Raw genomic sequence first — 20,742 nt, forward strand, 5'->3', positions numbered from 1 at the left:
TTTGTTTCCAATAACCTCGGTTCACTGCGTTCTTGATGGCTCTGTGTCCACTCTTTCTCACTGAAACTCCACAATATTCCTTCGTCAGCTGATTGTCTCTTTCTCTCTTCCCCAGGAGAGCGATCCAACCAGCGTGGTCCGTCTGCAAAGCAGCAACACAGCGTACACAAAGTATACCACCAGCACCCCGTTTGATGTCTACAAAGGTCTTTTTATATGCTGGCTCTTCCCCTCGTCAGCCTACCAGCGATCGCTGTGCAAATTATCCCCACCTGCGCGCAATCAGGCTTAATTTGACTTCGGGGAAACCCCGGAAATGAAATGTGGAAGCCGGGTTCCGCCCGTCGTTCATACAAAATGTGGAAGCCGGGTTCCGCCCGTCGTTCGTTCAAAACGACACCTGTGACACATACATCAGCTCAAACAACATGGCACGATGTTGCAACACCTTCATGCCTTCCAGGACTAAACAAAGATCCTCTTCTTCATCACAAGAAGCATGTTGTTTGAGAGCACAAATCCCAACAGTGGTGTCTTCAAATGACCTCACTGATGCTGACTTCATCCATGCCCTGTACAAAACAGACAAATGTAGTTAAAGAAACAGAAAAAACGTTACTGTTACAATAAAAGTGTCATTGGAAATTAGTACAATGCAAACAAATATAAAATGTAAGTATACAGACCCATGTGCATTGCCACAGCATATTACAATTGGTTACAAATATATGGGTTACAAAGCAAGGCAGCTGCACTGTCCACTGCTCCAGGTGTGTGTGCGCGTTTACTAGACTGGAATGAGTTAAATAAAGAGGCCACATTTCGAGTGTGTGCTACCATACCTGACAATCACAGCAAAATTGAATTCTCTCATTTTCTCACTGTCATGTTGTTATAAACCTGTATAAATGTCTTTGTTCTGATGAACACGAAGGAAGACATTTATTTTGAGGAATGTTTGCAACCAAACTGTTCATGAGCCCCATTCACTTCCATAGTATTTTATTTCCCCACTTTGGAAGTGAATGGGGCTTATGATTGGTTTGGTTACAAACATTCCTCAAAATATCTTCCTTAGTGTTCATAAGAACAAAGACATTTATAAAGGTTTGTAACAACATGATAGGGAGTAAGTGATGAGAATTTTTATTTTTGGGTGAACTACCCCTTTAAATCTTCCCAGGTGTTTTAATGACCCGTGTGCCAAAAGATGTAACTAAAACATACTAAATGTTCTGTACTTCCAATAATGTTTACACATTTTTATGTCTATGAATCTATATTACTTACTTCTGTCATTTGATCATTCATTGTTTGAAGTCTTTTTGCTAGCTGTCCTCCTTTCTGATAGAAGAGTTTCGTCAGGTTTTTGGATTGGAGGTCCAGGTGACACGCAGGAACATAAGACAGTAGTGATTCTTTTAAATTCAGCATTTATCTGAAAACAAATTAACCAACCATTGTATATTTGAGTACTGCGAGTCAAAGAATAGTTACAAAAATAAGATTTAGCTCCTAACAGCAGTAAAACAGTGATAGGAATTACTTACCAATGCTTTTGAGTGTGTAGCGCATGCAAGGATGATGGACCTATAAGAGGAAATATTCAGAGGTGAAATCAACACACAACCTCAAATGATTAAGGTCACACATACACAGAGCAATCATGAAATAAGTATTATATCTGTCATAGGACGCAATTTTGGACAAAATGAGATCGTAGCCTCTTATGGAACGGCTGAAATTCCACAAGGGGGCGCGTTTGTTCCTCAGACGTTGCACAATAAACATGACATCCGAATATATTCATTATAAATCATGAATGAAAAGTGAGATTCGAACGAATGTCTGTTAGTGAACTTATTGTATACACTATTTATATCGTAATTCGGTCAGAACATTTACATTTACATTTAGTCATTTAGCAGACGCTTTTGTCCAAAGCGACTTACAAGTGAGGTAGACAATAGAAGCAATTATGGCAACATAAGAACAGCAATACATAAGTGCACTGGAAATAGTCTCATCAAGTCCAACACAATATACATAGCCAAGGGTATGTTAGTGGTTTTTTTTTTTTTTTTTTTTTTAGATAAAGAGGAAGGTAGATAGAGAAAGAGATAAAGAGAAGGGTAACTAAATAAAGATAGTAAATCTGTCATTAGGAAGTTAGGTAATGGTGGAAGAGATGGGTTTTTAGCCGAGTCTTAAAGACAGCTACAGTGTCAGCTGATCGTGTCACGACCGGCAGATCATTCCACAGTTGTGGGACAGTTCCTGAGAAGGTACGCGTTAGTGTTTTCTTCCCTTTTTGAGATGGTACCACAAGTCGTCGCTCGGTGGCAGAGCGCAGTGATCGAGAAGGTACATAAGGCTCTATAAGCAAGCGAAGGTAAGGGGGTGCTGACCCAGTGGTGGTTTTAAAGGCCAGGAGCAGAGCCTTAAATTTGATGCGGGCTGCTATAGGAAGCCAGTGTAACTTGACAAAGAGAGGAGTGACGTGCGCCCTCTTTGGCTCATTGAAGACCACTCTTGCCGCTGCGTTCTGAATCATCTGTAAGGGTTTGGTCGTGCAGGCTGGAAGTCCTGCCAGTAGCGCATTGCAGTAGTCCAGCCTGGACAGGACAAGAGCTTGGACCAGGACCTGCGTAGCATGCTCATCTAGGAAAGGTCTAATTTTCCTAATATTGTAGAGGATGAATCTACAAGAGCGAGCGGTGCTGGCAACATGCTCCGTGAAGCTAAGCCGATCATCAATGACCACTCCCAGGTTTTTGGCCGTCTTGGAAGGCGTGATGGTCGAGGAACCTAGCTGAATGGAAAAGTTGTGCTGAATCTTTGGTTCGGATGATATGACAAGCAGTTCTGTCTTCGCAAGGTTAAGCTGGAGATGGTGATCCTTCATCCAGAGTGAGATGTCCCTCAGGCATGCCGAGATGCGGGCAGAAACCGTAGGATCATCAGGGTGGAACGACAAGTGGAGTTGAGTGTCGTCTGCATAGCAGTGGTAGGAAAAGCCATGTTTCCGAATGACAGAGCCCAGGGATGTCATGTATATCGAATAGAGCAGCGGTCCAAGCACAGAGCCTTGAGGGACCCCGGTATCTAGACGTTGGGGTTCGGAGACGTCACCTCTCCAGGATACCCGAAATGACCTATCTGAGAGGTACGACTTGAACCATAAAAGCGCTGTGTCAGTGACACCCATAGACATGAGAGTCGACAGGAGGATGCGGTGATTGATGGTGTCAAAAGCTGCAGATAGATCCAGTAAGATCAGCACAGATGATTTGGAGGCTGCCCTTGCCTGCCTTAGGGCCTCAATGACTGATAGCAGCGCAGTCTCAGTGGAGTGACCACTTTTGAATCCAGACTGATTGCTATCCAGGAGGTTATTTTGTGTGAAGAAAGTGGAGAGCTGGTTGAACACAATGCGTTCAAGAGTCTTGGAAATGAAGGGAAGAAGAGAAACGGGTCTGTAGTTCTCTAGCATAGCAGGATTGAGAGTGGGTTTCTTCAGCAACGGGGTTATCCGGGCCTCTTTAAATGCTACAGGGAAGGTGCCAGTGGAAAGGGATGAATTGATAATGTGAGTGAGAGCAGGGATAACAGACGGAGAGATGGCCTGGAGGAGATGGGTGGGTATGGGATCTAGCGGGCAGGTAGTCGGATGATTAGAAGCCAAGACCTTGGAAACATCTGCTTCGGATAGGAGAGAGAAGGAGGGAAGGGAGCATGTCTCAGGGATTTGAGAATGCGCAAGAAGCGGCGGCTCGGAGAACTGACTGCTAATAGTTTTCGTTTTCTTCACAAAGAAGGAAGCAAAATCATCAGCCGTTAGGTCGGATGAAGGTGGAGGGGCAGGGGGACAAAGAAGGGTAGAAAAGGTCTTGAAGAGAGTGTGAGAGTCAGGTGAGTTGTTAATCTTTGAATGGTAGTATAGGGTCTTTGCAGAGGAGACATCCTTGGAGAAGGAGGCAAGAAGAGACTGATAGAGGCAGAGATCAGAAGGATCATTCGATCTGCGCCACTTCCTCTCTGTAGCCCTGAGTGTGGAGCGATGCTCACGGAGAACCTCAGTTAGCCAAGGAGCAGAAGGTGTGACCCGGGCCGGTCCAGATGTCAGAGGGCATAATGTGTCTAAGCAGGATGTAAGAGTGGAACAAAATGTGTCTGTGGCATTGTCAGTATCTAACAGAGAGAGTTGGCTGGGAGCGGGCAGCGTGGAAACAATCGCAGAGGATAAGCGGGAGGGAGAGAGCGTGCGCAGGTTGCGCCTGAACGTGACCAATGGGGGATCGTATGTAGCGACAGGGGGAGTCAGGTCGAGGTCGAGAGTAATTAGGAAGTGATCAGATGTGTGAAGTGGGGTGACCTGGGTGTGGTAGGTGGAACAACAGCGTGTGTAGATAAGATCTAAAAGATTACCAGACCTGTGTGTTGGTGAAGTAGGGACTCGCTTGAGGTCAAACGACGCAGTCAGGGTGTTGAAGTCAGCTGCCTGTGGTTTCTCCAGGTGGATATTGAAGTCACCAAGTACTACTAAAGGAGTACCATCCTCAGGGAATGAAGACAGAAGTACATCTAACTCCTCCAAGAAGTGTCCAAGTTGACCTGGGGGGCGATAGATAACTAAAAAATGCATTTTAGTAGGGTGGATGATAGTAACAATATGCGATTCGAAAGAGTTGCTGTCACATGAGGGGGTTTGCTGTTGGAATTTCCAGTCCTTTGGGATGAGCAGACCAGTTCCTCCACCCCTTCCTGTTGTGCGAGGACTGTGTGAGAAAGTGTAGTTGTTGGAGAGGGCAGCCGGAGTGGCCGTGTCCTCTGGTTTAATCCATGTCTCAGTAAGTGCTAAAACAGAAAGGCCAGAATGTGAGGCAATGGCAGTAATGAAATCTGCTTTGTTGACAGCAGATTGGCAGTTCCATAAGCCAATGGGAAGAGAGAGTGAGGCAATAGTGGAAGGTGGGAGAGTGCGGAGGTTATTAATATTTCTCCCACGGCGACGTGATACAACAGATTTACGAGTTGTAATGACAGTAGAGATTTGAAAGCACATAGTAAAATTATAAGAATAGGAAATGTAAAAGAGAGGAAAAAGAGTGCTATATAGATAAATAGAAAAATATAAAAAGTTAGTACAAAAAGTGCAATACTCAAGTGCCCAGTCGGTGTCCCTGCTCAGTGGAGTCGCGCAGGTAGAGTCGATGGTCTTTACACTCTTCGGTCTTCACACGACGAGGGCTGCACGCGACCGCTGCCGCGGTGGACTGCCTGCTTTAATAAGTGCTTCAAATGTGGGCTGAAACACAGCAGGCCACGCCCGAAAACAATCAACAACACGTTAATGGCCGAAACTACTACTGTATTTACTGTAATACACTAAAGCACGCGAGGACACGCGAGAACAAACGCGGATTGCAGCACGTGAGACAAAGGTAAACAAGAGAGCGTTTCTTAGCAACGACACTGCGCTAAAACTTCACAAGTCTCAAATCAAATACACTTACACGTTTCTGTGGACTCCTGTTGATAACTGCTTCACCTGAAGACTGAACTGTTTACTGCTGTTTAAATACTCTCCTGGCTTTGGCCACGCCCGAAAACAATCAACAACACGTTAATGGCCGAAACTACTACTGTATTTACTGTAATACACTAAAGCACGCGAGGACACGCGAGAACAAACGCGGATTGCAGCACGTGAGACAAAGGTAAACAAGAGAGCGTTTCTTAGCAACGACACTGCGCTAAAACTTCACAAGTCTCAAATCAAATACACTTACACGTTTCTGTGGACTCCTGTTGATAACTGCTTCACCTGAAGACTGAACTGTTTACTGCTGTTTAAATACTCTCCTGGCTTTGGCCACGCCCGAAAACAATCAACAACACGTTAATGGCCGAAACTACTACTGTATTTACTGTAATACACTAAAGCACGCGAGGACACGCGAGAACAAACGCGGATTGCAGCACGTGAGACAAAGGTAAACAAGAGAGCGTTTCTTAGCAACGACACTGCGCTAAAACTTCACAAGTCTAAAATCAAATACACTTACACGTTTCTGTGGACTCCTGTTGATAACTGCTTCACCTGCTTCACAAGAAACTTCAAGATTGTGAGATGAACAAATCGTTTTGGATTAAAAGGCTTGGATATTCCATTTCCTTGGACTTTTGGGGATTTATGAACAATTTGTTTTGGACAATTTCACCGAAGCGGATAAAGGAAAGATTTTGAAGGTAATTAAATATCCTAAATTGGCGCCGCCCGGTTCAGGTAACTAACAACTAGATTACAGTTTTATGACTGCTAAAAATCATATTATGCTTTCTTTGTGCGCTTAATGGAATCCCGAAAGTCTAAGCTTTACAACGATGTGCCGCATGACCGTATATTTTGAAGATTTAATGCTTCAAAGTTACAATAACGTAATGCAGCCTCACGTGCAAGGGAGGGGGTGTGCCGTGTACGGCACAGTGTTCCTTATCAGGTTAAAACAAGGTGCTCTTCTGAAAACGTCAGCTTTAAGGTGTGGCACTTCAAAGCAATTTTTTCAGTTAATATACCAGACGTCACGCGAGGCATTTAAAAAAAGCTTTTTCTAATTGAATCAAGTGTTGCTCGTGAATAACTGACGCGGGTCTGTTCATCTGATTAAGCAGACAGTTTGTTTCATACGCAATGTCATTATTAATGTAGTCAATTGATATCATCTGGTAAATTACTTACATGGATAACGTTACTCTGGACAGAATAACGTTTGGTTAGCGTTTTATTTGTCCTGAACCGTTTCCATAGAACAACTGAGTAAAAAGTGCCTCAAAAGTCAACTCAAATCTGTCAGTTTTCAACTCGGATAAAACTACAAAAGGTGAAATAACGTTATACAGCTGACATTGTTAAAACGCTGTTTTTCTTTATGAGCCTTACACTTACTGACTGACTGACTGACTGTAACGTTAACTTACTCCACCAACATCCTCCAAACTCATTTTTACTACAAGTCATTGCAATGGCTACATATTGTAAAAAAAACTGTCTATCTAGTGAAGATGTATCACGTATAAAGTGAACATAAATAAATAATAGAACTTACTTTAATAACGTGGTGTCCGTCTGAGAGAGTTCTTCTGACTGACTGCTGCTGAGTCTTCATTTTGGCGCCCAAAACAAACGATGTTTATTCTTCTTTTATGGCGATTGACGTCCTTTTTATTGAGCGTTACTGCCACCTTCTGCTCAGGAGGTGCCATTTTGTGTGCAAACTCAATTTTATTGCTTTATTAAGTATTCAATTCAATCAATTTTAATCAATGTGAGAATAATGTGTTCATTTTACATTCAAACAAAACATTTTCATCCTAATCAATTAAATTATGTTTACACAAGGAATATAAATATTTTGTGTTGCATATACATGTTTATTTTATTTAAATTCAAAGACCCACCAAGTCCATTTTTTTCAGTGTAACCATGGTTCTCTGAGATAGGGAACGGAGGGGTTACTTGACTGTAACCTTGTTCCCTGAAAAAGCGGAACGAGATGCTGCGCTGCTAAGCGCTATGGGGAAACGTCTTTATCGTTGACCAGCTGAATATAGTGTGCAAACACGTCAATGAAATTGACCCGGAGGTATATAGCCTCGGTTGATGACGACATCACAGCGCACCCGATGCGAGGCTATAAAATAGATGAGCAACAGCTGTGTCATCAGATCTTTTGTTTGAAGACCAGTCCTGGGACATCTACTGTACGGCAAGACAGCGCAGCATCTCGTTCCGCTTTTTCAGGGAACAAGGTTACAGTCAAGTAACCCCTCCGTTCCCTATCAAAAGCTTTACTCGATGCTGCGCTGCTAAGCGCTATGGGGAACGACAATACCCACGCTGCCGTGCTTGGAGATGTCTGGACCCCTTACGGATGTGTAAGTGTGTGCACAAGGACCGCAAATAAATCTCAGACATAAACAACCAAGCTAAAAATAGTGGATGTGTGCGGAAAGAATGCTCCTGCCGCCTCACAAACATCTATAAGGCGGCACCCCTTCCTAATAAATAGCAGTGGGGAATACCCCTTTATGGAAAAATGGTTTAGACAGCAGCTTGAGATGTTGACTCGAGGACATGAGACCCTGGAGTGACATGAGCATCCAAGCTATAAAATCTTATGAATGTATGCGGAGAGGACCAGCCCGCCGCATCACAAACGCTCTGTAAGGAGGCACCCCTTACTAAAAGTAGCAGTGGGGGATACCCCTTTTATGGACAAATGGCATAGACATCAGCTTGAGATGTTGACTCGAGGACAGGAGATCCTGGAGTGACATGAGCATCCAAGCTATAAAATCTTATGAATGTATGCGGAGAGGACCAGCCTGCCGCATCACAAACGCTCTGCAAGGAGGCCCCTTTTACTAAAGCAGTAGAAGAGGCTACTCCCCTGGTGGAGTGAGCTCTCAGACCTGCTGGCGAGACTTGACAGCGCGCCTCAAAGGCAAGAGCAATGGCATCCCTAACCCAATGTGATATGGACTGCCTGGTGGCCGCAGCACCTCTGTTGCGGCCCCCAAAACAGAAAAACAACTGCTCTGACTTACGCCACTGGCTAGTGCGGTGGACATAAGTCTGAAGAGCACGGACTGGACACAATCTGTGGTATAACTCCTGCTCCGGCGTGGTGAACGGCGGAGGGCAGAAAGTCTCAAGAATGACCGGATGTGCAGTCGAAAAGGGAACCTTACGCAGGTAATCAAGATAAGGATGTAAAATCAACTTCACCATTCCTGGGGCAAAATCTAGACAGGATGGCGAGATCGCCAGAGCCTGCATATCCCCAATTCTTTTTAAAGAAGTTATCACCATTAGAACAACCATCTTTAGCGTCAGAAGTCTATCAGACGCTGACTCTAGAGGTTCAAAAGGAGGTCTGAACCAGACCCTCAAGGACTATAGCTAGGTCCCACGAAGGAATCTTAGTTCTTGCTGTAGGCCTCAATCGTTGGATGCCTCCCGAGCGGCGCCCCGTCCACCAAAGCGTGGCAAGCCGAAAAAACAGCCACATAAAACCTGAGAGTGGATGGGCATAAGCTGCTGACAGCTTTTCCTGCAGAAAACTCAGAACTGTAGCAAACTGGCAGTTAACAGGATCTGCATTATGTGTCATGCACCATGCTTCAAAGACACCCTATTTAAAGGCATAATTCTTTCTAGTGGAAGGAGCCCTAGCACTCAAAATAGTGTCAGTAACATCAGGCGACAAACCTGTGTCCCTCAGTTGGTACCCTTAGGAGCCAAACATGGAGATTCCACAGGTCGGGCCTGAGATGCATTATCATGAGACAGAACGCCCCTCCTCTCCGGACTTGCCCATGGCGAGCCGTTGAGGAGAGATATTATCTCTAAAAAAACCATACTCTGTTCAGCCAACGCGGTGCTATCAGAAAGAGGCAAGAGCCTTGCTGGCGAACTCTGGCTAGAACCTGCGGGAGCAGCGCCACTGGAGGAAACGCATAAAGGCGTTTGTCCGGCCATGTGTGCGCCATTGCGTCCAGACCCAGGGGGGCTGGGGAACTCAGAGAGAAGTAAAGGAGACATTGCGCTATCTGAAAAGAGGCCAAGAGGTCCACTTTCTCTCTGTAAAATCAGGTCCATATCTGAGACACTATGTCTGGGTGGGGTTTCCAATCCCCAGTCGATAATGTCTGCCTGGACAGTAAATCTGCTCCTACATATAGGTTTTCTGGGATGTACACTGTTCTGAGTGACAGGAACTTGTCCTGAGCCCAGAGAAAAATCTGCCTCGCTATCTTGTTCAGATTGCGCGAGCGCCGACCTCCCTGGTGACTTAAGTATGAGACTGTCGCTGTGTTGTCCACCCGCACTAGGACATGACAGCTTCTCATTTGGCAGAGAAAATATTTCAGGGCCAGAAATACAGCCGTCAGCTCTAGGCAATTGATGTGCCAACCGAGCTGATGACCCCCCCATTCCCCTTGAGCTGGACGACCATCTAAGGTCGCACCCCAGCCCGTCAGGAAGGCGTCTGTCATTAGCAGTTTGCGATGACAAGTCGCTCATAGCGTGGGACCCAAGGCAACAAACCGGGGTCTTATCCACATAGTTAGTGTATGAAGCCCGTGGCGCATCACTTTAATCAGCCTTTGAGGGTTGGCCCTTGGATGAAACCCTCCGGCTCTGAAACGGCGTCATATGCAACAGCCCCAAAGGAATCACCGTGGATGCTGATGCAATAAACCCTAATATCCTCTGATATTATTTCACAGTGAGATCCTGGCCTAGCCTGACTCTGCTCAGGGTATGCTGAATGGCCTCGATTCGTGCGGGAGACAAATGTGCCCGCATCGTAATCGAATCCCAGACTATCCCTAAATAAGTCATTCTCTGGGCATGAGAAAGAACGCTTTTCTTGGCGTTGAGTCTCAACCCTAGAAAAAGTAGATGTGCTAACACAATGTTTTTGTGTTGGAGCGCCACCTATCGCGATTTTGCTAGTATTAGCCAATCATCCATGTAATTTAAAATGCGGATGCCCCGGAGTCTCAATGGAGCCAGTGCTGCATCCATACATTTTGTGTGTGTGCGGGGTGATAAAGCTAGGCAGACTGTAAGAACCAGGAAGTATCTGCTGTAAAAGCCTGACCTTCTCTCTGGAAGGGGAACATGTTCTATGGCCCCTTTCATCAGTAGAGTTTGTATTTCTTGCAACAGTACGTGCGTTCGTTCCGGTCTCACGGAGGCGGAGGTGGAGAGGCTTCGTAAAGGCAACGGGACGGAGCGATCTGATGTAACATGATAAGCCCCGCCCTCCGGCGAGCCCTACTGTAAAGAGCGGAATATTCCCTCATGCTTTTAAAACTTCAGTGAATTTCGTGACAACGGAGTCAACCGTGTCACCAAATAAACCCAATGGGGAAACAGGGGCATTTAAAAGAAAAGTTTTATCCTTCTCATTTATGCCTGACAGATTTAGCCATAAATGCCTCTCTGTGTTTACCAGAGCAGACATAGTACGGCCGATAGCGCGAGCCGTTTATTTAATGACACGAAGAGACAGATCTGTAGTCATACGCAACTCGTCAAATGTCTCTTAGTCCATCGTCTCGCCTGCACTCAAATCCTTTAACAGATCAGCCTGGTATGCCTGTAATATTGCCATAGTATGCAGCGCAGCACCAGCCTGACCTGCGGCTTGATAAGCTTTGCCCACGAGAGCTGAAGTTATTTTACACGGTTTCGTGGGCAGGGTAGGCTTCTTTAATGAGGATGCCGAGCCAGGCGAGAGATAACTCGCGTGCGTCTCTTCCACCTGTGGCATTTCGGTATATCCGCGCGTCTTTGTACCCACGATAGTCGTAAATTGACGCCGTGGGCATGAAGCACGCAATGAGTATGGTCTTTCCCATGATTTATTTAATTCACCATGGAGATCCTCAAAGAAAGAGAGAGGCTCATGTTTCGTCCTCTCCCTTTGTCACTATAGAAACCTATCCGCTAGTTTGCTTTGTTTGGGGTTCTCTGGCTCGCGAGGCCAATCAATTTGCAACCTGGCGCGTGTTACCACCTCGAGAAGCTCCTCGACCGACTTTCATCGCGCGAGAAACGCTCGGAGGCTGGTTTATGAAACTCCGCAGAACCGAGAGAGATATCATCAACGTCATTATTATAATTACCCCACATAACCCGAAGAAACACAGGAGTGCGCTTCGGAATCACGCGAAGAAATATAACTTAATTTAAGGTTGCGGTCAGAAATAATCACGGCGAGCACGAATCATTTATATTGTGAATGATTCACAATGCTCGCACTCATCAGACTGTACAAAGCCATGACCACATGCTCCTTCCCAAACACACAAAACAGTTAAGTGTGTGTGTCGTCCTTCGCCATAAAGCGAAAACAAACACGACTTAGACTGCTCGTGACTCTTCTTACTCATATTTACCTTTTAACTTAAACTCCTTTAAAATCGGAAAGAGAGAAAGTCTGCACTCTATCTTGTTGGAATCTAACTCCTAACAAAGATCTCAAGTGAAGTTCAAAAGGTAAGAGAGAGATTTGCATTTCAGTGTAGCACACACTCATTCAGTAGTTGGTCTGAAAATAAAAAGACTTGATGACACAGCTGTTGCTCATCTATTTTATAGCCTCGCATCGGGTGCGCTGTGATGTCGTCATCAACCGAGGCTATATACCTCCGGGTCAATTTCATTGACGTGTTTGCACACTATATTCAGCTGGTCAACGATAAAGACGTTTCCCCATAGCGCTTAGCAGCGCAGCATCGAGTAAAGCTTTTGATAGGGAACAAGATATTAGCTGTGTCCCAATTCGAAGGCTGCGACCTTGTAAGGAAGTGACCCTTTGACGGCGAGCACTCGGTCTTTGAAGGCTGCAGCTTCCAAAGTCAACGAAGAGAAGTGAAATGAGATGGTCTAGCCTTTGGAGCAGAGGTCCCCAACCTTTTATACACTGCGGACCGGTGAACAGCTAAAAAATAGCGGACCGGGAGGTTGTTGGGTGGTTGCTCAGTTGCTGTTCTGAAAATCCTCCTTTGCGAAATGTATAGCGTTTTAAACTGAGGTAAAGATCAAAGAACCATGCATTAGGATAATTAATAACGGCTTTATTTTAGTAGACATGTAAAACCATATGTTGGCGGATACTTTTATTGTTTCACAAGTTTATTGTAAAGAATAAAAGTGTGTTCATACTGCCATCTGCAGGCTTTGAATTGGTGAAGTTAAATATTGTTGATGTTTACATGATGTGTTGTGTACAGTGTCTTTATTAAGGTTTTGTTCTAGCTTTAAACTGTGTGCTTCTAAAAGAGTCTTTAGTGTTACTACAGGGATTTCAATTTTAACAAACATGGTTAAAACATTTATATGTTTTTGTACTGAGGTCTGTGTGTTTGTAACATTGTGCACCTGACACAGTAATACACAGCTGTGTCGTCCACCTGCAGGCTCTTTCCATTCAGTGTAACTGTACTGCTGGAGGAATCCTTTAATACACTAAACTTGTTTTTTAAAGAATCTTTCTGATAAGTGCCACCACCACCCCAGATGTGAATAATCCACTCCAGGGGTTTTCCTTTAGGCTGCCGAATCCAACCTGTTGCGTAGTTGTTATCTGTAAGAGAATACCCAGATACTTTACAGGTAAGAGTCAATGATCCATCAGGCTTAACAACCACTGAGTCTGGCTGGATGAGCTCGATTCCAAACACAACATCTGAAAAAGAAAATAAATGTTATTTATGCATCCTTTATCAGAAAAATATGACTGAATAAATGATACATTAGATTTCTGCAGTGACTGTCCTAACATCTATTAATATTCATATTACAGTAAAACTCTTACAGGGTAAAGCTGAAAGCATAAACAGCGTAAAATATGTGAGGAACATGATTTCTCACAGGCTAAACTAAAAGGTCAGGTTAAACACAGAGAAAGGCTTAATAAATCTGTTGATAACTAATGCTGATTGGGTGAGAGAGGAGGAAGTGGGATTTGCATGTGCAAAGTGGCATGAAAATTTCTACATTTTTAGAATTTCTGAAAGCTTTTTGCAACACATATCTTTATTAATATACGCATTAATTATTAATAACACACTGTAAATAAAATAAAGAAATCCTCTGCCCCTGACTGCTTGCTTAAGCAACAACATTACAGGCAGAGCATCCAAGTGCAGTATTTAATATAATGGTTAATTTAAACAGGAACAGGTAGACATAGACAGAGCATTACACCAAACATAAAGTTAACAATCACCGACAACAGACAATGCACACACTTGGCTTATGCTGCGTTCCAAGCAACCCGTAAATCACTACAACTCACGATTCTGAAATGGTAGTTCATCAATCTAGTTCGAGTTCACGGGTGGGAATTCACGGGATTGAGTGCCGTTCCAGTGCGCTTTTACAGGTAGAAGGATGGAAATACACAGGTTACAGGTTGCCTGGATCGTGTACTCCCAGTTTTGAGTCGTGGTTTTGAAGTCTTAGATTACATCCCAACATTTACTAAGTAGTCTTTTCCAGTAATGAACAGTTCACCATTGTTGATTATCCTTATAAACATCTTAATGTAAATGCATTTGTTGGTATTTCAGTTGCATCTATTTAATCTGCGATAAAATATGCGAACGCGATCTCTTCCATTTGCTGACGTTTGCAGTCCACAACACACCGAAATTTAGCAAGGCAAGCTGCATTTCAAACAAGCCTATCATGACACAATTGTCCGATTATTAGTTTATGCCCTCCACCTGCCTGCCCTTATTACCTTGTTTAGATAATCTCCTATTTAATGTCCTTGTGTTTGGTGTCTTGTGCTGGATTGTTGTGTATCTTTAGATACTGTTGTGCCTGCCCTGCATTAGCCTGCCCTGCATGTTATGTTTATAATTTAGATTATTATTTGTTTCACTTTGTTTGCACCCTTGGTGTTTTTTGTTATTAAATTTAGTCTTTTGTTTAAGAGCTGTTTACACACAACAGTATGATAACTAATGTAACCTTGTAACGTGTTACTAATTCATTTGTCATTAAAAACAACAATATATATTAAACAGAAAAAGCAAATGGCATTATTATTAACGCCAATGCATTTTTAGTTCTTATGATTATTATGATTTTTTAATACTGGAAAATTAAACCTGTTGCAATGCAGTATCATGGCAATTCATACACATTTTACAAGATTTTGAATATCCCTATGTTTAACAATTGATGCTTTTAACAACAAAGAAGAGTTTATTGAATATTTGAATATTTTTCTGTTCAACAGCTGTCAGGCCTTCAGTGATTTCAAGCATGAACAGTTTTTGTGTAGCGCTGCAGTTTTTTGACTAACTGTGCGTCTCTTGCACAATAATAAACAGCGGTGTCCTCAGTCTTCAGTTTTTTTATTTCTAAAAGCAGCATGTTTTTACTGTTGTCTTTGGTGATGGAGAACTGACCCTGTAGAGATTGAGCATAATATGCACTTGTGCCAGTGTCTATATATCCAATCCATTCCAGTCCTTTCTGTGGTTTCTGACGGACCCAGTGCATGTAGTAGCTGCTCATAGAGAATCCAGACACAGTACAGGACAGAGTGACTGATTCTCCAGGTTTCTTCACCACTGAATCAGAGGATGTCAATGACTGTCCGCTAACATCTGAAAAACAGAGAAAATTAATATTCAATAATTTAGAAATTTTTTTGGGGAAATAATAATCCACGAATTAAATCATTTTCTCACGTGAAATAATCATCAGCAGAACTCCAAACTGTAGCATTTTCATTATCACCTCAAAACAGAATAACAAGCAATACAGAAATACAATCAGATGTTACACAGCATCTAGACATAAACACTGACTCAGGGTTCAGTTTATAACACAGTCTACTAGGAGTTGAAGTGACACTGACCCTCCCTTCAAAAACATTTGCATTTGGAGGCATATATTGTGTTTTATACTTAAAGATCAACTTAAATAATACAAGAGATTATAATTCTGCTATCTAGTATTTGCTGTATTTGTTTAATTATTAGTATTTATATTTAAATTTGAAATCTTTTCTTATACTGTACAGAGGTATTGATTATTAATACATTTATTAATAAAGAAATAAAGAAAAATGTTTTCCCCTAAATACTCAAATATTGAACATGTTTTTGGTTATTTTAAACAGTGGAAAAAAAGAAACCCAAGATGACAGATTTAAAGTTGTTGATGTGGTTGAGTTTGCAATGGACATGTGTGAACCCCACGAAAGTGTGTTTGTACATGTTTTAAAAGATGTTATTTTAGGAAGTCTAATAACAGTTACTCCGACCATAATGAGCAGATGTGATATGATGGATTGGAACAACAGCTAAATTTGTGTGTGCGTGGTGGTGTGGTGTGTGCTTTACAGCACAAATGACGTGTCTAATGTCTGTGTTTTAATCTGTAACACTTTATTTTACGGTGGATTTGTTACACGTTACATGTAAATAATAACAGTAAATTAAGCATAATTACACCAAACCCCAATACTAACCCTTTATTTTGTACATGTTGTTAATCATTATTACTTGGTAGTTAAATGAGTTATTACACTGAAACAAAACCGGTAAGTAAATCTGCTCACTCTTTACAGTAGATTATGCTGTTATTTTGCGTGGATTTCAGATACAAGATGCTTTAGAAATTAAAATTATAATCATGACAATCCTGTTTTCACAATGACTACTAATATTTTTTAATCATAATGTAAATAATGTTATTTATTACACGGCTCTTTGGAATGCTTGATTCTGATTGGTCAGTTGAGACATTTGCAGGATCGTTCTTTTCAAATAATAACTGCTCCAAAGTAATAACGCATAGCCGGTACTACTTGTATGTTTTAAATCCCTCCGCGCCAACAAAGATTACTGTTTGGCGCCATCTTGTGACAAACACTGGACAACCACAATAAAGAATGGAAAAAGTTTGACATTCATTTTAACATGTACGGAAAAAACAAAACATTTAAACAGTGGATAGAAGAACGAACAACGACAAGACACAGGGAGCTTACTGAGACTGAACTTGACAAAATAGAGCATGACAGCTACGAAGCCAACACTCAAAAAAATACAGAATGGGCATTAAAACTTCTCAAAGACTGGCTAAAAGAGAAAAAAATGGAGACAGACAAGTATGAAGCAGAGGATCTTAATAAGGTATTACGATCATTTTATGCATCTGTGCAAAGTTTCGCGGAAGGATAAAAAATGTTAATTTAAAACAAATATGCCAATAAAATGTTTCAAATTTATATTCATGTCCAGTTTTTTTCTTATGTGGCAAGTCCTGATCGCGTCGGGTCCTGATCACACTGTCGGGGCTTATTTCCCGATAACTACCGGCTGCCTCTACATTAACCCTTACTTATAGTTTAACTACAGTAAGTGGTCTTCTCCCCACTGTTGTTCACAGTTATTGTAGAGCTGCTTTATCACATTTAGTCACTGTGTCTGTCGGGCACAGTAATAAACAGCAGTGTCCTCTTCTCTCAGACTCTTGGCTTCAAGATACTGTGTACTTGCAGACACGTCCTCACTCAAAGTGAAGTGATCTTTCATTGAGTCTGCATATAAAACATTACCACTGCCAGAGTTAACTCTCCCAATCCACTCCAGAGCTCTCCCTGGTTTCTGTCTTATCCAGTGCATGAAGTGCTCTGTCATTTTAAAGCCAGATATTTTACAGGAGATCTTCACTGTTTCCTGCGGTCTCTTTATTACAGCAGGTGACTGATCTAATCTGATCTCATCCCCACTGATACCTGTGAAATTAAAGACATAAATAACATTAACCCTGATCTTCTTTTCAATGTTCTTAACAAGAAGACACAAATGCTAAAATTACCTTGTTGAGTTACAATCACTATAAAGATGAAATGCCAAATGTTTGTTGACCCCATTATTAAAAAAATGACTTATCTTATGACATGAAATATTGGTTCATTGCTCAAAATGAACAGTGACCTGAGCTTTATGTAGCACTAAAGCAAGTTCATTTGCATAAGCAGCATTCTTTGTATGTGTATCATAATCAAACTATTAATGCAACTGACCATGAGAAGAGGAGGAGTTACTTGTACTGCTGGAGGTTATCCAAGTTATCACAAAAACAGGTCATATTAATATATTTTTAATGGGGATAAAAGAACACTGTTTATTTTTTGTAACATATTATAGATTACAATTTAATTTGATAACAGAACAGATATTACACAGCAAATGATTTAAAGTATGTCAGAGTGAAGTGAAGAACTGCTGATATTTTGCCTTTAAAACAAACTAACTGATAAAAAGATTCTTCGCTGAATTTGAGGTTGCATGCAAAGTCCACTTGTCCCAAAAATCTGAGGTGGCACGTGCATGACAGAATATGTAACAGAATATGCAGACACCTTACATGTGAGACCAAAAGACTGTCCTGTTTGCAGATCAATCGAGTTCTGATGGTTGAGGACAATATTTTATTCCACACCTGTCATCCCAGATGGTTGTGATGATGTGGGTTGGTCTTACTTTTATGTTGTATAGTTTAGGTATGGTTTAGACCTTCCCTTTTCACCTAGATCACGTGTTCCTATGTCTTAATTTGTGGTTGGATAACTTCACACTTACAAATGTGGCCTTTAAAAATGCGCGTTTTCTCCCGCGGCATTCGCCAATTCGTCTCGCAGAGTCTCGCAGCATTCTGCAAGTGCTTTCGGGGGGGCTACTTTCCATTTTCCCTTAATGTGTTTCGCTTCACAGAATATCCACCAGGTGGCGCATAAAAACATTGCATTGCGTTGTTTCCAGAAGTTAATAAGGGCATTGCTGAATATTTTACATTGCTACTGTATTAAAACAGCAAAGTGATATGTCAACCCATTCTTGCCAGCATAACAGCGCATACAACTATTAAGATACGTGCAATGCGAACTTATAGGAAGTGCAACAGAGAATTTAGTGTGAGCCTAATAAACGCGACTCTATTTACAATGAATATCTTAATTATTTGTGTTGTCGAATTTTGACACCGTTTCATTGTTTGTTCATAATATTTATAATTGTCAGTTTTTCTAAAAGTATCAATATTTTAAACAGAGTAAAGTGGTATAAAAAAAGACATGTTTTAAAGTTAAAAATGTTGTAAAAAATATAGTAGTATTCTTATATTTTAAGAATAACAATATGATACATTTATACTGCGCTAAAATGCTTCACATATGGAAAGAGGAATTCTTCTCAACCACCACCAATAAAGCTTACAAATTAATCTTTAGAAAAAAGGCGTTTAAACCCGGACTGTACAGTTGGCATATGATATCTTTTTTATTTCGTTTTTACATATTTATATTTATAAAATCTTTAATAATAGGCTACCTTTCTTGCGCATATGCAGTCAGTGTTTCTACGTAATTCATAATTATAAAAAATATTATTGTAAAATAGAATATCACTAAAATAATTTATTAAAGTAACTTAATAAAATGTCTTAATGTCACTTATGTGTTTTTTTAGTTGGTCAAACCAAAATAATTGACGCGAACAGAGAAACTGTGCCTTTTGCGGACGAAAAACACCTCCGAAATGTTGAGTTTATGAATTTTTACAATATGTACTTTGTGAAATGTGTGTGTAAAATAATCAATTTTATAACATGTGGCTGTAGAGACTAACACGCCGCATCGCCTTCCAGATATCTTACACGTTCGCATTCAACACTTTTCAAAACTTATTTATATTCAATCTAATTAATAATTATAAATTATGACATGAGAAAATTAGAATTGTGCAAAGAGCCAATTCAGATATTGTTAATTAAAGCTGTTTTATACACCTTTCTGTTATAAATGTTTTAAAAAATATATTAGTATTCTTATATATTAAGAATAACAATATGATACATTTATATTGCGCTAAAATGCGTTACATATGGAAAGAGGAATTATTCTCAACCACCACCAATAAAGTTTAAACATTATTCTTTAGAAAAACGCCTCCGAAGTGTTGAGTTTATGAATATTTACACTTACAATATATACTTTGTGAAATGTGTGTTTAAAATAATAAATTTCATAACTGTAAAGACAAACACGCCGCATTGCATGATTTTATAAATACCGAGGTCCATATAAGTATTTTCCAGTGCATGCACCCCAGGAAAAAAAGCTTCTTATTTCCCTGCTCTACATATATGAATTTTAATACATCAGAAAACCAAAGAATCAAATACCTATAGATTTCAAACCATGTCAGTATGCAGAAGACTTGTGTTGGTCATTAGGAATACATTGTAATAATTATTTTACCATCCTGGGCACACTAGTTGCTGCACACTTTCTCTTCTTTTGTTATTTATTTAACTTTAATGACTTCAACAGGTACTGTTTATTAGGCTTTAAGACTGAATGCAATAAAATGTTCAAGCCAAAATATGAACATTTAAACTCCGTGCACGCGCGCTACGGGTGGATGAAGCGTTGTACCGCGCACGTGATGCATCGCGTTTTCAAGTTCAAGCTTAGCAGAAGTCCAGTGCAACACAGGGAATCTAATCATTATACAGTTAAAAACATATCTTCAAGAATTAAAGGGTGGCGTGGAATGTTGTTAATAAACATGCTGAATAACGGAAAGTGAATTACTGGAGGGAGAGAAAGCAGCGCATTAAATTTGGACACCCAAGTGCTCAGCGGCATTAATGTTTCTTGTCCTGTCACCTTGACAGTCACTACGGTTTCATATTTCTCGTCAATAAACTGCTGTATAATAGTCAGCGTTTGATTACTTACATCTCTCTTGCACTTCCACTAACTGCGCATCTGACCTCTGTGTTGCACCTCTGTCTGCCTGGTTTGATTTTATTGGTCATCTCGGTTTCATTTTGACTTTATCTTACTTAATAGACCCTTTAACTGTTTGTACACCATGTTGACATGGCACCGTATGCGTGCGCATTTAGGCAACGGAGCGGAGGTATGGCAAGAATCAGCAGTGAAGCAACCTACCCATTACACAAAAAATGCACACGGCCGCGCCGGTCTCAGTGTGTCTGCATCTATGAAAAAAATGTGCACCACCTGCATGCAGAGAGCACGCGCGCTGCCTGCACGACATCCAATCACTGCAGTCCCACGTTGGTTTGGATGTTGGGACCGTACCAGTACAGCTCAGCAGTGG

The 20,742-nt window shown here is 41.4% G+C and overlaps 1 long non-coding RNA gene across 1 annotated transcript; it reads right to left on the reverse strand.

Moving 5' to 3' along the window:
• Positions 1 to 472: 472 nt before the first annotated feature.
• On the reverse strand, positions 473 to 7,289 carry LOC135768604 (uncharacterized). The gene is made up of 4 exons (XR_010542204.2): positions 7,110 to 7,289; positions 1,551 to 1,590; positions 1,291 to 1,438; positions 473 to 572 (listed from the first exon to the last, which is right to left on the reverse strand). It is a non-coding gene; the product is annotated as an uncharacterized lncRNA (long non-coding RNA).
• Between the last annotated feature and the right edge of the window lie 13,453 nt (positions 7,290 to 20,742).

This window comes from Paramisgurnus dabryanus, chromosome 3 (assembly GCF_030506205.2).
Source record: "Paramisgurnus dabryanus chromosome 3, PD_genome_1.1, whole genome shotgun sequence".
NCBI classification, from domain to species: Eukaryota; Metazoa; Chordata; class Actinopteri; order Cypriniformes; family Cobitidae; genus Paramisgurnus; species Paramisgurnus dabryanus.